This window comes from Sus scrofa, chromosome 10, assembly GCF_054392235.1.
Source record: "Sus scrofa isolate SSC_HxYL_T2T_F1_AM1 chromosome 10, Sscrofa_HxYL_maternal_Yorkshire_Landrace_v2.0, whole genome shotgun sequence".
Lineage (NCBI taxonomy): Eukaryota > Metazoa > Chordata > Mammalia > Artiodactyla > Suidae > Sus > Sus scrofa.
In genome coordinates, this window is record NC_139392.1 from 58224535 (window position 1) to 58245731 (window position 21197).

General features: G+C 40.2%; 1 protein-coding gene and 1 long non-coding RNA gene across 23 annotated transcripts in view; one reads left to right on the forward strand and one right to left on the reverse strand.

Annotated features, from left to right (window-relative positions):
- The window catches only part of FRMD3 (FERM domain containing 3), a 407701-nt gene that overhangs the window by 372534 nt on the left and 13970 nt on the right, over positions 1 to 21197 (forward strand). The gene's annotated exons all lie outside the window — the stretch shown is intronic.
- LOC110255670 (uncharacterized) overlaps positions 7087 to 21197 on the reverse strand; it is an 88073-nt gene continuing 73962 nt past the window's right edge. For 2 of the 5 annotated variants that reach the window (XR_002336310.2, XR_014817749.1), the window contains 2 exons: positions 12256 to 12463; positions 7087 to 8261 (listed from right to left, as the gene is read on the reverse strand). This is a non-coding gene — a long non-coding RNA (uncharacterized LOC110255670). Of the gene's footprint in view, positions 8262 to 11860; positions 12120 to 12255; positions 12464 to 21197 lie in introns of those variants that run through there. The other 3 variants (XR_014817748.1, XR_014817746.1, XR_014817747.1) reach the window with 2 other exon arrangements.

Here is a 21197-nt window from a genome sequence, read left to right on the forward strand (position 1 = left end):
CAGCCCCACGTGGCAGCTGAGTGCTGGAAATGTGACCGTTCTGCATTAAGATGTACTATAAGGGTGCAAATGCACATCAACTTTGAAGAGTTAGTGCCAAAAAAGTACCTAAATAATTTTATTGACATTGTTAGATAATGAAATACTACTCTCCATATCTTGGCTTTAAATAAAACACATCATTAAAATTAATTTTATTTACTGCTTTAACTTTTCAAATGCTTTCTTTTTTTGCTTTTTAGGGCTGCACCTGTGGCATACGGAGGTTCCCAGGCTAGGGGTCAAATCAGAGCTACAGCTGCCAGCCTATGCCACAGCCACAGCAACGTGAGATCTGAGCCACATCTGCAACCTACACCACAGCTCATGGCAATGCCAGATCCCTAAACCCAGTGAGTGAGGCCAGGGATCGAACCACAACCTCATGATTCCTGGTCAGATTCGTTTCTGCTGTGCCATGACAGGAACTCCTCAAATGCATTTTAAGTGTGGCTTGCATTATATTTTGAGGACAGCACTGCTCTAGAATGTTATAAAGACAAATATTTTTTAAAAGAAATTAAGGTGGGTGGTTTCTCCACGTCAGAGTTGCTTAGTTGTTGTTTTATCTGGGGGGAAAGAGATTCATTCTCAGGACACTGTACGGCTGGGGTCTTCTGGCCTGGATGGTTTTAAAGAGGCTAGGGTCCAGATAATGCATATTATTTCATTGTTTGTTAGGAGAGAGAGTGGAGAGTTTAAAAATAGCATTCCCCCTCCCTCCTCAGGCCCCATGCTGATCCCTCCTGAGTTATTTCTGTTGGCTGCATTAGGAGCCTGACATTTGATTCATTCAGTGGGCCCTGCCTCGGTCCTTTAAAACAGAATGGACAGTTAGTGAAAGGTCAAAGCCACTATGGCTGGTGGTAGCTGTCCCTGGCCGTGACCGGCAGAGGAGGCAGAGGGGGATTGAAGAACCAGTATGGCAAAATGCTTGGTCAAGATCCAGACTCGGAGGGGTCTCCGCCTACAGCTGGTGAACCACTGCAAAAGCGACGTGTTTGTCCGTCTGCTGAGACATGGTTCCAAGATCACAGCCAGAAACACGGGTAGGTGCCCTGTGCTGGGCTCTGCTCCGCGCCGGCGGAGGGAGCGGGCTTCCAGCTTCCTGCTCGCTGCTGGCAACTGCTGGCAGGCAGCTGGGAGAGAAGCCAAGGTGAACACAGTGTCGGGTTTGTGATAAGGATGAGACTGGGAGGGAGGGAGGGAGAGAAACAGAGACACAGAAAGGAAGGAAAGTGAACAGGCCAGTACTGAGCTGAAACGGGGAGGAGGGGGGCTTTGAAATGGGGGTCCTGACTCTATTACCTGAGGTTGTCATCCTAAAGGCTAATAAATTACATGCTAGTCAGTAGCTTGTTAGGAAGGAGGCAGCGGTGGTGTGTCCCATCCAGATGACACAGGAATGACAGAAGATTATTGAGAGAGCAGACTGGATGATCAAAACATGCTCTTTCCTCCCTCTTTTCATTGTTTAAAGTATAAGATCTTCAGGTACCCTTGCCTGGATACGGGAAAACTCCCCTTTATTTTCAAAGCAGAGCTGTCCTGAAATACAGTATCAGCTAAAGAACTGGGATCAAATTGATGTTCTGCCAACTTCCTTTTCATTGAAAACGCATTTTGTGGTCCTTGGGAGAAACAAAAGTTTAGATAGGAATTTTTAAAAATCAGAGGGTACAGCTGGAAGGAAGATGCTGTTATATATGTATATGTGGTCTTCGCCAAATTACTAAAATTTTTTTAAATCCTGAGAAATGTGTGGAATTGGCCATGCCACAGGCACATGTGTGGAACTGACTTCTAAGTTAACTGAAATGAAATTAATTGTACTTGGATAATGACAGAGATAATAGGTGATGTGTTATTATAAAAGATTTTTAAAAATACAGTTTTATAGAATCTTTTCTAATAAAATATTTTCATTTTTTTTCAATTTATCATATGACTGGAAGGATTTTCCATATGAATGCATACTAATCTTTATCCTTTTTTAAATCAGCTGAATAATATCATGTAGGGTAGAGATATCCCAATGTATTTATTCAACAAGTTATTGTTGGGAAATTGATGTTTCCTAGTTATTGTCTATAACAAACACTGCTATGATAAATATGCATATACAAGTAGTTCTCTATAATAAATCCTTAAGAGTATAATTGCTGGGTTGAAGTGATCTCAGAGACAGCAGTGAGTGATGGCTTGAAGTGAGATCTAAATTCTCTGCCCAAGAATTGAACCTGGGCAGCCTGAGTGAAAGCCAAGAATCCTACACACTAGCTTAGCTAGAGGCTAAAAGCAGAATTGCTCTGGTTCTTGCCCCCTTGATGAAAGCAAGAATGTGTCAAGGAAGTAAAGGCTGTAAAAACAGGTACAAAGTTTATTGTTAGAAAGGCAGTACGGGAGTTCCCATCATGGCTCAGTGGTTAATGAATCTGACTAGGAACCATGAGGTTTTGGGTTCAGTCCCTGGCCCTGCTCAATGGGTTAAGGATCCCCCGTTGCTGTGGCGTAGGCCAGTGGCTACAGCTCTGACTGGACCCCTAGCCAGGGAACCTCCATATGCTGCGGGTGCAGCCTTAGAAAAGACCAAAAAAAAAAAAAAAAAGAGAGCACACAGAGAATGTATCTGTTTATCTAAGGGAGAAGCAAAGCAGTAATACACACACAAAAGAGGAGTGAGGGTGTGGGAGTCCCCCTCAATGAGGAGCACACCAGAGAGGGGCAGACGCAGTTCTTCCAGGTCTTTGTTCTCCCTTGGCCAATATATTGTTTCACCTTTCTTACCTGACATGACCCAGGGCTCTCCCGGATCAGCATGTGCATCTTTTGGCCAAGATGGACTCCAAAGCGAGGCATGGTGGGAATGTTATCTAGACTTATTATGGTCTGGAGCCCCCTCCCTTTCTGACCCAGAGGTGTCTCTGCGCATGTGCAGTTGGGGTCTTCCTGAATCTGAGGATGAGAAGTATGTGACCTCTTGGTCTCTTGCTCAAGCAAGACTTAGCCCCTCTTCTGATCCTGTCATTACCATTGTTCAACAAGTTCACAGAAGGCAAGTCCCAGTTATTTGCCTTGCGCCTGTTCTTATTTCTATCTCAAGTATAGATAGGTGTCTGGTTGTAAATGTTTATCCCAGAGCCCACCTATCTTCTGCCTCAGGAAGTGTAAACCAGAGGCTAGTTGTAAATGTCTATCCTGGAGCCTATCTACCTCCTGCCTCAGAAGGATAGATGCATTTTAAATTTTGATGGAAATGGGCAAACTTTCCCCTGAAAGACTAACACTCATTAACAAGGTGGGTATGATAATGGTTGCCTACCCACATAATCATTAACCCTGATGTGTCCAACTTCTTTTGCAAAAAGATTGAAAGAAAAATGAGATTTTATTGTTTTAAACATGTCTCTTTTTACTAAGGAGGGTGAGCATCTTTTCAAATGATAACTGTCCATGTGGATTTCTCCTTGGAGTTGTTTACTTTGTGAATTTGTTTTTGTCCTTCCCTTATAGACTGTGAGAATTCTATCATCTGCATCTTAGTCCTTTGCCTTTTATAAATATTCACGGTTTTCCTCCTAATTTGTTCTTGGCTTTTAACTTAATGTTAACTTTGTAGCACAGGCACCTTTTAAATGCACAACTTCTACATGTACAGACTATTTATGTCAGTTTCCCTCATTCCAAGATTATAAACAAGTTTGCTGTGTTTTTGTCCCATTAATGCATTACTTGAACTATGTGAAATCGCTGATACTCAACTGCTTTTGATCTACAAAAATGGTGACCTATAGTTTGAACTAGTTTTCATTTGACCTATTAACGTTTTTGGAATTTTTATGTATGACATGAAATAGGGATATACTTTTTTTTTTAAATCCCAATTGGTTAGTGAGTTTTCTCTAAGTTATTTATCAGAATCTTTCATTATTTTCAAAAGTATATTTCTGAATTGTGCATTACAGTATTCCTGCTCCATTATTAACTATATAGTATGGTTTTGATATCAGATAAGTTCCCTTCATGCATCTTTCTTTTAATCCAAAATTTCTTGATTATTCCTGTGTACTTTCTCCATTTGTCATTTTTGAAAATGCTTTGAGATTTGAAATCGCAGTGAATTTTAGTTAGAGAAGATCTGCATCTTCAAAGTGAGTTCTATTCAGGAGCATTGTTACATGCCTTCATTTTTTTCCAGATTTTTCTTTTATGTACTTCAGCTACATTTTAATATTGCCATTGTGCAGGTTTTGCCTATTTCTTATAGATATCCTTGATGTTGTGTGGCTATTCTAATTTGTGCATTTAGCTATTCTGAATGGGATTTTTCCATTATCATATTTTCATATGGCCTTTGCTTGTGAATAGTAAGTCAGCTGCTTTGATAGGTTGACCTTGCATCTGAACACCTCACTAATTTCTGATTAATTCCCCTAACTTCTTATTAGAATTTTTTGGCTTTTCTTGTAAATGATACTAGAAACAGTGAGTTTTGTGCCTTCCTTTACGGTATTTATACTTATTTTTTGTCTTTATCATATTGCACTATTGAGGTCCACCAGGATGATAGTGAAGAGCAGTTAGGGTTTTTTGTGTTGTTCCTGACTTCAGTATGATGGATGATTGATTGTGATGACAGAAAGATCCATGAGATGGTGACAGCTGCACAGTTAGAATGTCATTAGCAGCAAGTAACTTTAACAAACACTGGTTTAAATAATAACGTGATTTATTATTCAAGACAACACCAAGTCCAGAGTCAGGGAGGATTCCAGGATGGTGAAGCCAGGTTCATTTCATCTCTCTGCACTGCTCTTCTCAGTTGGCCAGAATTCCCTCAGACCATTTGCTGTCAGCATCACAGGACAACTGCCAGAATCCCTGGCATCTCCTTCAGATACAGCGGTGTCAAGAGAAAGTCTGTACATTTCCAGTATGTTCTTCTCAGAAGCAAGAAATTTTCCTTCCTCCCTCCCTGCTAGCCACTCTTTGCATGTCCGGGATGGCTTACATGCCAGTTACCAAACCAGAGACCACTAAGACAATGTAATTACCATGACTGGATTAGACTAATCATCTGGGAGACGAAAGGATGAGTCAGCCACTGCAGGCAACTACGAGATAAGTATTAACATGTCAGATTTGGGGTAGGAGAAACTTAGGTGACAGATGTGGTCTTAAAGAGTAGGAGCCATCTGGGTGTAGCAGGACATTCCAGGGAGAAGCAACAGTCTGTGCAAAGGCACAGAGGCACAATACAGTCCCACACATCTGGGAACCTCTTTTTAAAAAAAATTTATTGGGGTGTAGTTGACTTATAATGTGTTAGTTTCAGGTTTACAGCAAAGTGAATCAGTTATAGATATATCCATTCTTTTTCAGACTATTTTCCTATATAGATTATTACAGAACATTGAGTAGAGGTCCCTGTGCTGTGATATAGTAGGTCATTGTTCGTTATCTATGTTATATACAGTATTGTGTATGTTAACCCCAAACTCCTGACTTATCCTTCTCCCATCAGTTTCCCCTTTGGTAACCATAAGTTTGTTTTTGAAATCTGATTTTGCTTTATAAATAACTTCTTTTGTATCATTTTTATTAGATTCCATATATAAGTGATATATTTGTCTTTCTCTGATTTACTCCACTTAGTACGATAATCTCTGATCCATCCATGTTACTGCAAATGGCATTATTTTGTTTTAATGGCTGAGTAATATTTCATTGTATATATGTACCACATCTTCTTTATACATTCTTCTGTCAAAGGACATTCAGGTTGCTTCCATGTCTTGGCTATTGTAAACAGTGCTGCAATGAACACTGGGAAACATTTTTAAAATTATGGTTTTCTCTGGATATATGTCCAGGAGTGGGATTGCTGGATCATATATGGTAGTTCTATTTAATTTTTGAAGGACCCTCCATACTGTTCTCCATAGTGGTTGCACCAATTTACATTCCCGCCAACAGTGGGCACCTTGAAACAAACGGGAATGGTGGAAATGCATGGGGATAGAAAAGCGCTTTGTACACACCAAGCTAAAGACTTTAAATTTTATACTGGAAGGGGATTCACAGGGTTCCCATTGTGACTCAACAGAAACAAATCTGATGAGTATCCATAAGGATGCAGGTTTGATCCCTGGCCCTGCTCAGTGAGTTAAGGATCTGGCATTACCATGAGCTGTGGTGTAGGTTGCAGACACAGCTCAGATCCCACATTGCTGTGGCTATGGTGTAGATCGGCAGCTATAGCTCTGATTCGACCCCTAGCCTGGGAACCTCCATATGCCATGGGTGTGGCCCTAAAAAGATTTTTAAAAGGTGGGGGGGATTTGTGTGACTAATTAGGCATTTAAAAATGACTGTTCTGGCAACAATTCCAAAGAGCAAGACTGAGGTCAGAGAAACCAGTGGGGAGGCCACTGCTGTCAAGATTTTGACAGTGATAAGCATGGAGGCATGAAGAGGCAGGGACTGCTTTGAAAGTGACTACGGTGGCAGAGTTTGTAGAAGCTGGTGAGAAGCTGCGGCCAGCTCTTAGATTGCTGGTGTGGGTAAAGGTGGTGCCAATTACCTACAGTAACTGGTAGAGGAGAGAAAGCCTGCGGTGGGAGGTAAGTGTTCGGTTTTGGAGGTATTGAGGTTGATGAGCCTGCACCCAGGTGTGTGATGAGTCTGGAGCTCTTTGGACGGTTTTGAGTTGAGATGGGTCAGGGCCTCAGTAAGGTGTTCCTCTAAGTCATGCTTTACGTTCTCTGGTCAAATACACTTGGGAAATACTGAGTTAAATAAAGTAACACCGGTTTCTTCTCTCCAGAACCTCTCAGACATTTTAATACATACATAGTAATGTTATTGAGTGCTCACCCTGTGCCAACCACTTCACACACATTAATTCACGACTCCTTTCTATACAGTATCCCTACTCAGTATGTCCTGAACTTTTCCATTTTATAGATTTTATTGAACAGAGCAATTAAGTAACTTGTCCAAGGTCACATGACAATACAAGGTCAAGATTCAAACACACAGAGAGAATTTAAGAGCTTATACTCTGAAAAAATCAGCTTTATTGAGTTGTAATGGACAAATAAAATTGAAAATTGTGGTAATTTGATGTACCTTGTGAAAAGATCCTGCCCACCTAGTTAATTAGCACATTCATCCATCACCTCATTTATCTTTTTTATGAGAACATTTAAGTTCTACCTTTTTGCAAATTTCAATTATGTAAAAGTGTTATCAAGTATAGCGACCGCGTTTTACATTAGAGCATAAAACTTCATTCATCTTACAGCTGCAAGTTTGTACTCTTTCCCCATTTCTACCATGGAGTATTTGTCTTTCTCTGACTTATTTCAGTCAGCATAATGCCTTCACGGCCCATCCATGTTGTCACAGATGGCAGGATTTTCTTCTTATGGTTGAATAATATCCCATAGTGTACATACACCGTATCTTCTTTATCCATTCATCCACTGATGGCCACTTAGGTTGTCTCCATGTCTTGGCTACTGTGAGTAATGCTGCAGTGAACATGTGCATGCAGATATGTCTTCGAGATCCTGTTTTCATTTCCTTTGGCTATGTACCCAGAAGTGGGGATTGCTAGATCATATGGTAGCTCTATTTTTAATTTTGGGGGGAACCTCCATACTGTTTTCCATAACTGCGGCACCAATTTACATTCCTACCAACAGTGTTCAATTGTTTGCTTTTCTCTACATCCTCACCAGCACTTGTAATCACTTGACTTTTTGATGACAGCCATAACTTCTTTTGAGATATAGTATTGCTGTACAATATTATATAAGTTATAGGTGTACAATATAATGATTCACAACCGCTAAAGGTTACACTCCATTTATAGTTATTATAAAACATTGGCTATATTTCCAACATTGTAAAATATATCCTTGTTGTTATTTTATACCTAATAGTTTGTACCTCTTGATTCTGATTCTCTACCCCTAAGTTTCCCCTCCCCCCACCCTCTGATAATCACAAGGTTTTTTTGTTTCTGATATCATGCAGTATTTGTCTTACTCTGTCTGACTTATTTCATTTAACATAATGCCCTCCAAGTCCATCTATGTTGCTGCAAATGCTGAATTTTCATTGTTCATGGCTGAGTAGTATTCCATTATGTATATATACACCAAATCTCCTTTACTCATTCATCTGTTGATGGACACTTAGGTTGCTTCCATATCCTGGCAATTGCAAATAATATTGCTATGAACATCGGGGTTCATGTATCTTTTTGAATTGGTGTTTTCATTTCTTTCAGATATATACCCAGGAGTGGAATTTCTGGGTCATATGATAGTCCTATTTTTAGTTTTTTGAGAAGCCTCTGTAGTGTTTTCCATAGTGATAGCCACAACTTTTTGATAAGCGCTTATATTTTTAACCTTGATCATAATGTCCAAATGGTGATAATGTGCAGTTTCCCAAATTAATTTCAAGGGACAAGTGACACTGAAGGTACATCAGTGATCTGCAGAGCTGTGCTGAGTAATGCTGCAGTAGCATGGTGGGGCCATGCATATGGTTGAGACTCTAAGCAGGAGGAGGGTACAGAGTGACACAGCAGAGAGCTGAGGCCACTGTAAAGAGAGGAGAAGAGACTATGTAAAAGAGGTAGCTTAGAACCAGGAGATGGAAATCAGAAGAGTGAGGAATCACAGAGGTAGAGTGGTCAGAAGGAGGACAGACAAGAACATACACTGTCTTTAGCAACAAGGTGGCCACTGGATATCTTGGTGAGAGCCACTTCAGGGGTCTGCAGGGGGCAGCTGACTACTGTAAGGTGAAGACAAAGATTGAACTCTCTTAAATTCTAGAAACTAAAATCAAAATAATGGTAAGACAAAGCTTACAAAATGTTCAGGAGTCCCTATCATGGCTCAGGGGTTAACAAACCCGATTAGTATCCATGAGGATACAGGTTCAATCCTTGGCCTCGCTCAGTGGGTTAGGGATCCTGCATTGCCATGAGCTGTGGTGTAATTTGCAGATGCGGCTTAGATCCTGCCTTGCTGTGGTTCAACCCTTAGCCTGGGAACCTCCATATGCTGCCAGTATGGCCCTAAATAGACAAAAGACCAAAAAAAAAAAAAAAAAAAAAGGTGTTCAGCATTCCCATCATGGCTCAGTAGTTAACGAATCCGACTAGGAACCATGAGGTTGTGGGTTCAATCCCTGGCCTTGCTCAGTGGGTTAAGGATCCCGCGTCGCCGTGGCTGTGGCATAGGCCCGCGGCTACAGCTCTGATTAAACCCCTAGCCTGGGAACCTCCCTATGGTGCAGGTGCGGCCCTAGAAAAGACAAAAAAAAAAAAAGTTCAATTACTCTTAGAGACATGACCATGAGGTTGGTAGATGATAACCACAACAAGAAGTGAGATTGGTGTCCCTGGCTGGGAAGAACATAAGGATTTGCTGAGTGTGTGTCTGTGTCTCTAAGTTTCCATTCGTCTATACTTTCCTCAGTCACTGGGATAACTCTTATGGGTTTTAAATAGAATGAGCGGGCGGCTTCCCAAGGATAGTCAGAGGCATCAGGTACATTTCTAGTGTGAGTTATTTTGCAGCATCCATGCCTGAAAGTGAAAACTCTCATCTGAAAAAGTAAATGTCATTCTCAAGATCTTTGCTTTAAACCCATGGGACATGAGCTTCATTTGAAGGATCAGACTTTATAATCCTTATATATAAACTTTATAATGAAGGATTAGACTTCCCAACAAAGGGAAGAGAAAGGGATCACAGAGGATGTTAATGGCACGCTGTCTTACTACAGCTGGAAGTCTGCCTGTTGCTTAATGTGGATAGAAAACATTTTAGGGACTGATAGCACATGCAGAATATAGTAAAATTGAAAGTTTATTTCTAACTCAAACCATTAATCCCCACAACAGCAAGTGATTTTTATTTGTGGCTTCTATCTAGGCCACTGTGCAATCACAGGAGATGTGACATATAAATATACAATTAGGTGACCATAAAACTCACTAAGCAAACCTCTTGCAAGTGAAAGGGGCACTTTAATAATGCTGCGAAGGGAGTTCCCATCGTGGCACAGCGGAAACAAATCTGATAGCATCCATGAGGTGCAGGTTCAATCGCTGGCCCCACTCAGTGGGTTAAGGATCCAGTGTTGTGGTGGGCTGTGGTGTAGGTCACAGACACGGCTTGGATCTGGCATTGCTGTGGCTATGGGGTAAGCCAGAAGATACAGCTTCGATTTCCTGCCCTGGGAAACTCCATATGCTGTGGGTATGGCCCTAAAAAAAAAAAAAAAAAACAAAAAAAAAACAAAACAGGCATATAGTGGCTAGTACTAGGCAAATAGGGATAGATGATCACCTCACATGTAATAATACTGTGGTTTCAGCAAATGAAATTAGCTAATAATAGCAGACTCATCCTTTTTTAGTTAAGGAGTGTCTCTCTGGGCCTCTCAGATCCCCTTCTCTTCAGAAAAACATGGTGGTTTGGAAAAAGCTTTGGAGTCAGACAGGCTTGGGTAACGACCCCTGCTCTGTTGTTTCCTGGCTTTATGACCTTGTGCAAGTTACTTAACCTCTCTGAGCCTCAGTTTCCGCATCTCCTCTTGTGAATGTCACATGATCATGTGCTCAGAATGTCCAGCCCTATAAAAACTTCATTACAGGGAGTTCCCATTGTGGCACAGTGTAAACAAATCCAACTAGTATCCACAAGGATGCGGGTTTGATCCCTGGCCTCACTCAGTGGGTTAAAAATCCAGCATTGCCCGTGAGCTGTGGTGTAGGTCGCAGATGTGGCTTGGATCCTGAGTTGCTATTGCTGTGGTGTAGGCTGGCAGCTGCAGCTCTGATTGGACCCCTAGCCTGGGAACTTCCATATGCTGCAGGGGAGGCCCTAAAAAGCAAAATAAGCAAAAAATTAAAAAAAAAATTCATTCGAAATCTTAGTACCCTTGTCTTTTCCCCTCTCCCACAGTGTTTTTCAATAACTACAGGAGAAATAGCTCTTCCTATTATATGCAGGTGATTTGTACTTTCGGGGAAAGTGTATTTATAGTTTTATGTGGGACTTTTTTTTTTTTTTTTTTTTTTGCTTTTTAGAACCACATCCGTGGCCTATGGACGTTCCCAGGTTAGGGATTGAATCGGACCTGTAGCCACCAGCCACAGCCACAGCCACACAGGACCTGAGCCGAATCTGCACCCTATACCACAGTTCATGGCAATGACGGATCCTTACCTGCAAGCCAGGCCAGGGATCGAACCTGCCTCCTCATGGATCCTAGTTGGGTTTGTTTAACCACTGAGCCACAAAGGGTACTCCTATGTGGGACATTTTATTGACACTTTATTGACTAAGATCAAGCCACAGAACATTGAAACTGTAGGGGATCTGGTCTAAATGGTAGAGAGACTATTAAGATCCTTGTTATTAAAAGGGGGCATGGAATCTGAAAGGATTGACCACCACTGCTCAAGAACACAGGTCACTCCAAAACTCACAGAACTGAAGCAACACATCTAAGGACACAGAGAGTTCAGTAGAGCTGAACCCAGGTCCCCAGAATCTCAGGTCCCTGCTCTTTCCACTCCATCATATTTCCTAGAAGTGGAGTGATGACCTACCCCTCTTTGTCTCTCTACCCTCAACTCAAGAGTACAGCATACCTCCCAGAGCCAGAATGTCTACACTGATCAACATAAGTAGAGCAATCAGAAGTTAGCCCCCCTCAGCAAGGATGGTTGTAGTTAACAGGCAACAAATATGTGACCTCTGCAGAGATCAGACTATTCCATGTATTCTTTTTCCCCTCTTTTTAAAGTTTTATTGAAGTATAGTTGATTTACAAGGTTGTAATAATTTCTGCTGTATGACAAAAAGATTCCATTATACATAGACACACATCCATTCTCTTTCAGATTCTTTCCCCACACAGATTATCACAGAATATATTGGGTAGAGTTGTGTTCTTGAGCAGTGGGTGTCAGTCCTTTCAGATTCAACGTCCCCTTTTAATAACGAAGATCCGAATGTTCTCTCTACCAGCCTGAAATGAAACTCATAGAAAACACAGTCTACTTACACACAGCTTTCAAAGTCAAAATGATGCTGTAACTGTAATGTCGGGAGAAATGAGAAGCAATTTATAATAAAAGAGTTAAGTCTTACGAAGGTTGTCTCAAGCATGACTCACCAGGAGGCAAATGAAGGAGTGAGATTCAGGCTCCTCTGTGACTATACTGTGGGGACACAGTCATCAAGGGCACCATTCAACAGATGCAGGAATGTGTGCCGTGAGGCAGGCATCTCAGACACCTGAGCCATTCCCGACAGCAGTGATGCGATGTTCTGAGCAGGCAAACAACTCTCGGCAAGACCCTCCCTTCTATTTACCTGTGTACCTGAAAAATTCAGATGATGTTAAAGTCATATCCAAATGCTTTAGCTTTAAATATAAAACAGGCAGGCTCTGGATTCAGATCATTCTAAATAGGTTTTTTGATGACACGGGTCCTATGTAATGAGACATCTGCAAGTTCGGTGGGATGCAAAAGAATTCTCTATGTCGTGGGACCATCCTGTGTGTTCTGCAATGTCTGGCATCCTTGACATCCACCCACTCAATGCTGCTGCTCCCTGCCAGTCGTTGTGACCTCCAAAAAGTCCTCTATGATTTTCTAAAATATCCTCCTCCCCGCCAGGTGGTGGTACCGCTTTCTTTGTGTCCCTGTTCTACAGCTTTAGGGGGCATTTCGAGAGTTGTGCTTTAACACAGGGTGACTTGGGGTGCCTCAGAATGCACTGGAATGGTGGTTCCCAATGGTGCCATTTGCCAAAGCCTTCAGCATGGAGGAAGGCCCAGTGCTCCCCGGGGGGGAGCATCATGTGGCCACAGTGGGGGGTGAACTTGTGGGGGAGGCAAGGAAATATGCTGAGAAAGTGTCTCCTGCAAAGTGAGCCAAAGTCTGGTTTCGGCCAGGTGACAGTGGTAGATTCTAAATAGGAAAGGCATTGCCAAGTGGGTTTAAAATTACCCCAAGTAATCCAAACTCCAGAGTCTTTGCTGAGGAGGGGAGCAGAGGTCCCTGCAAATGACAAGTGATTCATTATATTCGGATACTGCCATATTGTCCCCAAAGTGCGTCCTCACATTTTTCTTTTCTACACATTTTTGAGCCTCTCCCCAAACTCATGAGATAGAGGGGAGGGTTACCATTATCTTCATTTTAAGACATCTGTTCTGGTGTCACCTGATCCTGCCTTGCTTCATTCATAGAGATCATCGCATCCAGGGAAACTAGATCAGGGCCATTAGTCTCTTTAGCTGTTCTGTGCATATACAAGTTGCTGGTAATCTCAGCTGTAGTATCTGGACTCTGTCATAAATGTGCTCAGAGTTATAGAGGGCTGATTTCTGAATGTAAATGTGAGCAATGCTTATTCCATTTTTTCCTGCCAGTAATTTTGCCGTCTACTAAAAAAGGTCTATTTTGCCTTCAGCCATAAGATGAAGAACAATATTTTCGGGAACAGCATCTGTCAGCAGCCTGCTGAGTAGGTTGTGTTGTGGACATGACGTATCTTTAGGGAGTTCTATCCCATCGGGATCAGGTGAATGGCATTGACTGGAACGAGCAGGGCAAAACCTGCTTAACTGTACATGGCAGGCATACAGCCTGACCATCACCAATGACCAGTCTTTTCCTTTGGCATCTTGTGATTCTCTTTCACTTCATAAAATATTTCTTCAAGTTGAATACTGACCAAAAAACATACTTATATTACTGTACTAAAATACAGTTATAATAGTTATCATCTATTGTTCCCTATGTGTCAGAAAGTTTCATTTTAATTGGGATGCCTAATTATATACATTTGACAGCTATTTCCTTTTGTCTAAATCACTGTCATGTCATTTCTAAAAAAAGTTTTCAGGAAGTTTCCTGGTGGTACAGCAAATTAAGGATCCATAGTTGCTGCAGTTGTCGTACAGGTCACAACTGTGGCACGTGTTCAGTCCCTGGCCCGGGAACTTCCACATGCCAACTATATGAATAACCAACTATAATTTTCCTCGTACTCTATAGTAGTGGACTTGTTAGAAAACTAATCTATGTGGTGATAAAACTATACTGTTTGACAACAGATTGAAAGTAAATATTGCTTAGTAATAGATCATATAACCTAATGTTTTTTGCTAAGACAGTAACATCTAATTCCTACAGCTTTTCTGACACAGACAACATTTATATAGCCATAGTTTTAACCCTCACCCCAGCCTTATGAGGTAAGCATTAGCTCCTGTGTTGTAGTTAAGCAAACTAAGTTCCAAGAATATTAAGTAACTTTTAGTTAAAGTTACTTAAGAATTAAAGTCTCATAAGTAAGTGGCAGAGCTGGGTTGTCCAACTTCTGTCTGGTCTACTTTCCACCCTGTCCTAATTACCTTAAAATTTGAGCATCGATATGAGGGTAAAGTATTATGAAACTCTAGCACATCCATTGCTAAGTTGTTAGAAAACCAGGACAGAAAAGAAAGCTTTTATTTCCCTGCCTACATCCTCCTTTCCAGAAAAATAAGCGAATGCTTCTGTTGTTGAAATGAAAGTACTGGAACATTTGGGTGACTCTGAAACATCAGCAATCTAGCTGATGTTATTCATCTAGCAGCATTTGCAGCCTGTGTGCCTAAAAATACCCACAGGTACATTTTGTGTGGAATGCACAGATGTTTTTGTTTAAAATTTGAATTTTAAAGCTTTCAGATGGAGCTCAATATGGTCAACTTTTCCCCAGTCACCACCACTCCCCATTGTCCCATACCTGGCCCACAGTCATTCATTAGGAGATACCTGCCTGGCCTGTGGAGGCACTGACTTTTGTAACTCTGAATTAATGACCATGGCTGTGTCTTCCAAAGAAACTACTGTTCACTTTGCTAGTGCTCTTTTTTTTCTTTTTAGATTCTGGGCTTCTCAGAAGAAAAATAAATAAGGGAAGGGGAATAGGGCGTGCTGGGGAGAGGGACTGAAATTTTAATGTGGCTAGCAAAGGCTTCACAGAGAAGGGGACATTTGTTTCACAACCTGAAAGAAGGGAGAGAGTTGGAACTCTCCCCATCTGAGGGAAGATGCTTGGAACAGCAGGTGCAAAGGTGGGAGCATGACTGGCTTGTTTGAGCTGGGCCTGTGTGTGCCTGGAATGAAGTGAACAAGGGGGAGGGTTCTAGGAGAACAAGGTCTGAGAGGTTAGGAGAGGAGTAGAGCCCTTGACATCCCTGCAAGGATTGACTTGTACTCTTAGGAAGATGAAAAACCACCAGAGGAGACTGAGCCATTTGAGTGGCATGATCCACCTTATGTTTTCAAAGGATGATTCCAGCTGCTATGTTGATAGCAACCCTTACATGGACAAGGAATACCAGACAAAATGCTGCTGCAGTAATAATTTAAGTGAGAAAGGATGGTGGCTTGAACAAGGTTGGTATCAGTGGACCGGCTAAGAAGTGGTCAGATTCTGGATGTTTTGAAGGTAGAGACACAGAAGTTGCTGATGGGTGCAACTGTGAGAGTGAATAGGTTTTTGGTCTGAGCAACTGGAAGAATGGAATTGACATCAACAAAACAATGCAGTCTGGAAACTTGAGAGTTTCCTTTACCTCGTGTTATAGGAGAAGGATATGGAAAGTAGAAGACAGAGGGAGAATAGGTTGCATATTAGGAAAAGGAGACTTAAAGCAGAAAGGCCTTTCATATGAGAAAACTGTTGTTAGGTAAGAACTAAGAAATAAGATCAACTTATTGGTCCATTCATTACTGAATGGGCACTTAGGTTGTTTCCATGTCTTGACTGTAAATAATGCTGCTACAAAAAAATGGGGATTCAGATACCTTCTCAAGTTAATGTTTTTGATTCCTTTCAATATATTCTCTGAAGTGGAACTGCTGGATTATGTTATAATTCAATTTTTAACTTTTTTGAGGAAACTCCATACTGTTTTCCACTGTTCCTGTACCAGTTTATAATCCCACCACCAGTGCAACAGGGTTCCATTTTCTCCACATCCTCACCAGCTTTGTATCTTTTGTCTTTTTGATGCTGGCCTTTCTAAAAGGCATGGGATAAGATGTCATTGTGGTTTGCCTTGCATTTCCCTCATGTCTAGTGATGTTGAGCATATTTTCATGTTGGCCTTTCAGATATCCTCTTTAGAAAAATGTCTCCTGGAGTTCCTGTCGTGGCGCAGTGGTTAACGAATCCAACTAGGAACCATGAGGTTGCGGGTTCGGTCCCTGCCCTTGCTCAGTGGGTTAACGATCTGGCGTTGCCGTGAGCTGTGGTGTAGGTTGCAGACGCAGCTCGGATCCCGCGTTGCTGTGGCTCTGGCGTAGGCCGGTGGCTACAGCTCCGATTCAACCCCTAGCCTGGGAACCTCCATATGCCGTGGGAGCGGCCCAAGAAATAGCAACAACAACAACAACAAAAAAGACAAAAAGACAAAAAAGAAAAATGTCTCCTGGAGTTCCCGTCGTGGCGCAGTGGTTAACGAATCCGACTAGGAACCATGAGGTTGCGGGTTCGGTCCCTGCCCTTGCTCAGTGGGTTAACGATCCGGCGTTGCCGTGAGCTGTGGTGTAGGTTGCAGACGCGGCTCGGATCCCGCGTGGCTGTGGCTCTGGCGTAGGCCAGTGGCTACAGCTCCGATTCAACCCCTAGCCTGGGAACCTCCATATGCCGCGGGAGCGGCCCAAGACATAGCAGCAACAACAACAACAAAAGACAAAAAAAAAAAAAAAAAAAAAAAAAGAAAAAGAAAAATGTCTCCTCAGGCCTTTTACCTATTTTTCAATTGAATTATTTGTGTTTTTGCTATTGAGTTGTATGAGTTCTTTATATATTTTGGATATTAACTCCTAATCAGAAAGGGTTTACAAGTATTCTTCCCCATTCCATAGATTGCTTTTTCACTTTGTTGTTTGAATCTTTTGCTCACAGGAGCTTTTTAGTTTGATGTAGTCCCACTTCTTTTTTGATTTGGTTGTTTGTGCTCTAGGTATCATATCCAGAAAATCATGACCAAGAGCCATGTCAAGGAGGTTTTTTCCCTCTATTTTATTCCAGGAGTTTCATGGCTTCAGGTTTCACATTTAAATCTTTAATCCACTGCAAGTTAATTTTTGTGAGTAGTGAAAGATCAGAGTCTAGTTTCATTCTTTTATGTATGAATATCTAATTTTTTCAGCATCATTTATTGAAAAGACCACCTATTCTTCATTGAGTATTCTTGGCTCCCTTGTTAAGTATGAGCTGACTAAATATGCCTAGGTTTATTTCCGGGCTCTCAATTCTGCTCCATTGATCTATTTGTCCTTTTTTATGCCAGTCCCATACTGTTTTGATTGTTGTAGTTTTATAGTGTAGCTTGAAATCAGGAAGTGTTTCCTCCTGCTTTGTTCTTCTTTATCAGGGTTGCTTTGGATATTTACGGTCTTTTGTAGTTCCATATAAATTTTAGGATTTTTTTTCTACTTACGGAATTTTTTACAGAAAAAATTTCACTGGACTCCTAATAGACATTGCATTGGATCTATAAATGGCTTTTGGTAATAGTGACATTTTAACAATATTAATTATTCCAGTCGATGAACATGGGATACCTTTCCATTTATTTGCATTGTCTTTAATTTCTTTCATCAGTATCTTGTAGTTTTCAGAGTAGAGATCTTTCACCTCCTTGACTAAGTTTATTCCTAAATTTTATTGGTTTTGATGCTGTTGTAAATAGGATCTTTTCTTTCAGATAATTTGTTGTTAGTGTATAAAATACTACTGAGTTTTACATGTTAATTTGTATCCTGCACTTCACTTACTTTATTGATTAGTTCTAATAGTCTTTTGGCTGGGTCTTTAGGATATTCCATGTATAAAAACAGGTCACCTACAAATAGAGACAATTTTACTTCTTCACTTCCAAATATGATGCCTTCTTTTTCTTGCCTGATTTCTCTGGCAAGGACTTCCAGTACTATGGTGAATAGGAGTAGTGATAGTGGGCACCCTGGTCTTGTTCAGAGGAAAAGTTTTCAACTGTTCACCATAGAGTATGACTTTAGCTGTGGGCTTATCATGTATGTTCTTCATTATTTTGAAGTACAGTCCTTCTGTAACTAGTTTGTTCATTTTTTATTATAAACATGTTGAATTTTGTCAAATTTTTTTCCACATTGAGATGGTCATATGATTTTTTTTCTTTCATTCTATTAATTTGATGATTTGTGTTATGTTGAGCCATCCTTATGTATCAGGTATAAATCCCATTTGATCACAGTGAATAATCCTTTTAATGTGCTGCTGAATTCAGCTTGTTAGAATTAAGAACTCTGACATCTATGTTCATCAGGAATATTGGTCTTTAGTTTAATTTTTATTTTTTATTGGAGTATAGCTGATTTACATTCTGTTAGTTTCAGGTATAGAACAAAGTGAGTTGCTTACTATATATATATATATATTCATTTTGTATCAGATTCCTTTCCATATATGTTAATACAGAGTGTTGAATAGAGTTCCCTGTCCTTGTTAATTATCTATTTTATATACAGTAGTATATACATATTAATCTCAAACTCCTAATTTATCCTTCACCCCCACAGATTCCCCTTTGGTAACCAAAAGTTTTTTTTTCTTCTTCTTCAAATCTGTGAGTCTGGTTCTTTTTTGTAAATAAATGACATCATGTGATATTTTTCTTTCTCTGTTGGACTTACTTAACCAAGTATAATTATCTCTAGATCCATCCATATTGCTGCAAATCACATTATTTCATTGTTTATGGCTGAGCAATATTCCATTGTTTATATGTACGTCTTCCTTAACCATTCCTCTGTCAATGGGCATTTAGGTTGCTTCCATGTCTTGACTATTGTACATAGTGCTGCAATGAAAATTGGGGTGCAGGTATCTTTTCAAATTATAGTTTTCTCTGGATATCTGTCCAGGAGTGGGATTGCTGGATCACATGGTAACTCAATTTTATTGTTTTAAGGGACTTCCATATAGTAGTTGTACCAGTTTACATTCTCACTAACTTCATATGAAGGTTTTCTTTTCTCCACACCCTCTCTACTATATATTGTTTGTAGACATTTTGATGATGGCCATTCTGACCAATGTGATGTGATACTTAATTCTAGGTTTTTATTTTTCTTTTTTTGGTGGGGACTTCCAGGCCAGATATCATTGTAGTTTTGGTTTGCATTTCTCTAATAACTAGTTACGTTGAACATCTTTTCATGTGCTTTATGCCCATCTGTATGTCTTCTTTGGGGAAATGTCTCTTTAGATCTTCTGCCCATTTATTGATTGGGTTGTTTGTTCTTTTGATACATAGCTGCATCAGCTGAGTGTAGATTTTAGAGATTAATCTCTTGTTGGTTGCTTCATTTGCAGAGATTTTCTCCCATTCCCTGGGTTGTCTTTTCTTTTTTTTTTACCATTAAATATTTTATATAGCATAGTAAAAAGAATAACAACTGGTAAGCATAACAAAAATAATACACCCTCTGAAAATAAGTAAAATAGAAAATGCATAAGTTGGTTAAAAAACAGTGTAACTATATAAATATGTCCTCACAATTTGTTCCATCTCATTGATTCTTCAATAAAGGTATTACACCATTCTAGGGGATGTGATAAACAAGACATTATAGACTTTACATTGTACCATGGAGAGAAATGGTTATTAATAATACATTGTAGAACTGTATTATTTAATTGTACATTGGCATTATTTAATTATAAGTTCTTTGATGGAGAGGAAATCAGAATCAGATCTAAGAAGATTTCAGCATTCCAAGAATGATGTCAAATGACCCCCTTCATGGTGGATTATGCACTTGTTTACCATGAGATATATTTCTTCTCCAGAGATTCCTTGTTTGTGTATCAATTGTAGATTTTCGGTTTGCAGTTATTCTGAAGTTTTGATGTAAGAGTCTATATGTATATGAGATTGTTTTAAGTTGTTGTTCTCTTAATTGCAAGTTCATTTCCAGTGTCCCGCATTTGTACCCCCTTCTCATGATTTCTGATTTTGATGGTATAATTGTGCATGGATGATTTCATATCTTTACTGTATATATACCTTTACTGGTGAGCCTTGTCATTTGGGAATTTTTGTTTCCTGTTGCTGATCTTTTCTTTCCTGCCTAGAGGAGTTCCTTTAGTATTTGTTGTAAGGCTGGTTTAGTGTTGCTGAATTCTCTCAGCTTTTGCTTATCTGAGAAGTTTGATTTCTCCTTCAAATCTGAATGAGAGTCTTGCTGGGTAGAATATATTCTTGGTTGGAGGTTTTTTCCTTTCATCACGTTAAGTATATCATGCCACTCCCTTCTGGCCTGCAGAGTTTCTGCTAAAAAATCTGCCAATAACCTTATTGGGGTTCCCTTGTATGTTACTTGTTTCTTTTCCCTAGCTGCTTTCAAGATTTTCTCTTTGTCTTTTTAATTTTGGTCAGTTTGATTATTATATGTCTTGGGTGTTCCTCCTTGGGTTTATTTTATATGGTACTCGTTGTGCCTCCTGGATTTGAGTGAGTGGCTCCTTTCCCATGTTAGGGAAATTTTCGGCTATTATCTCTTGGAATATTTTTTCTGTCCCCTTCTCTCTCCCTTCTCCTTCTGGCACCCCTATAATACGGATGTTAGTGTGTTTAACATTGTCCCAGAGTTCCCTGAGACTCTCTTCATTTGTTTTCAATCTTTCTTCTCTTTTCTGTTCTGCATCCATAATTTCTTCTAATCTGTCCTCCACCTCGCTTATTCGTTCTTCTGCCTCCTGTATTCTGCTGTTAGCTGCTTCTAGTGAATTTTTTATTTCAGTTATTGTATTTTGCATCTCTTCTTGTTTAAGTTTTGTATCTTGTATCTCTTTGGTCAGTGTTTCCTGTAAGTTATCCATCTTTGCCTCCAGTTTATTTCCAATGTCTTGCATCATCTTCAGCATTGACAGTCTAAAGTCTTTTTCCTGGAGGCTGAGAATCTCCTGATCACTTGCCTGATTTTCTGGGGTTTTTCCTTTCTCCCTCATCTGAGTTATAGTTCTCTGTCTTTTCATTTTTATAGGTTTTTGGTGTGG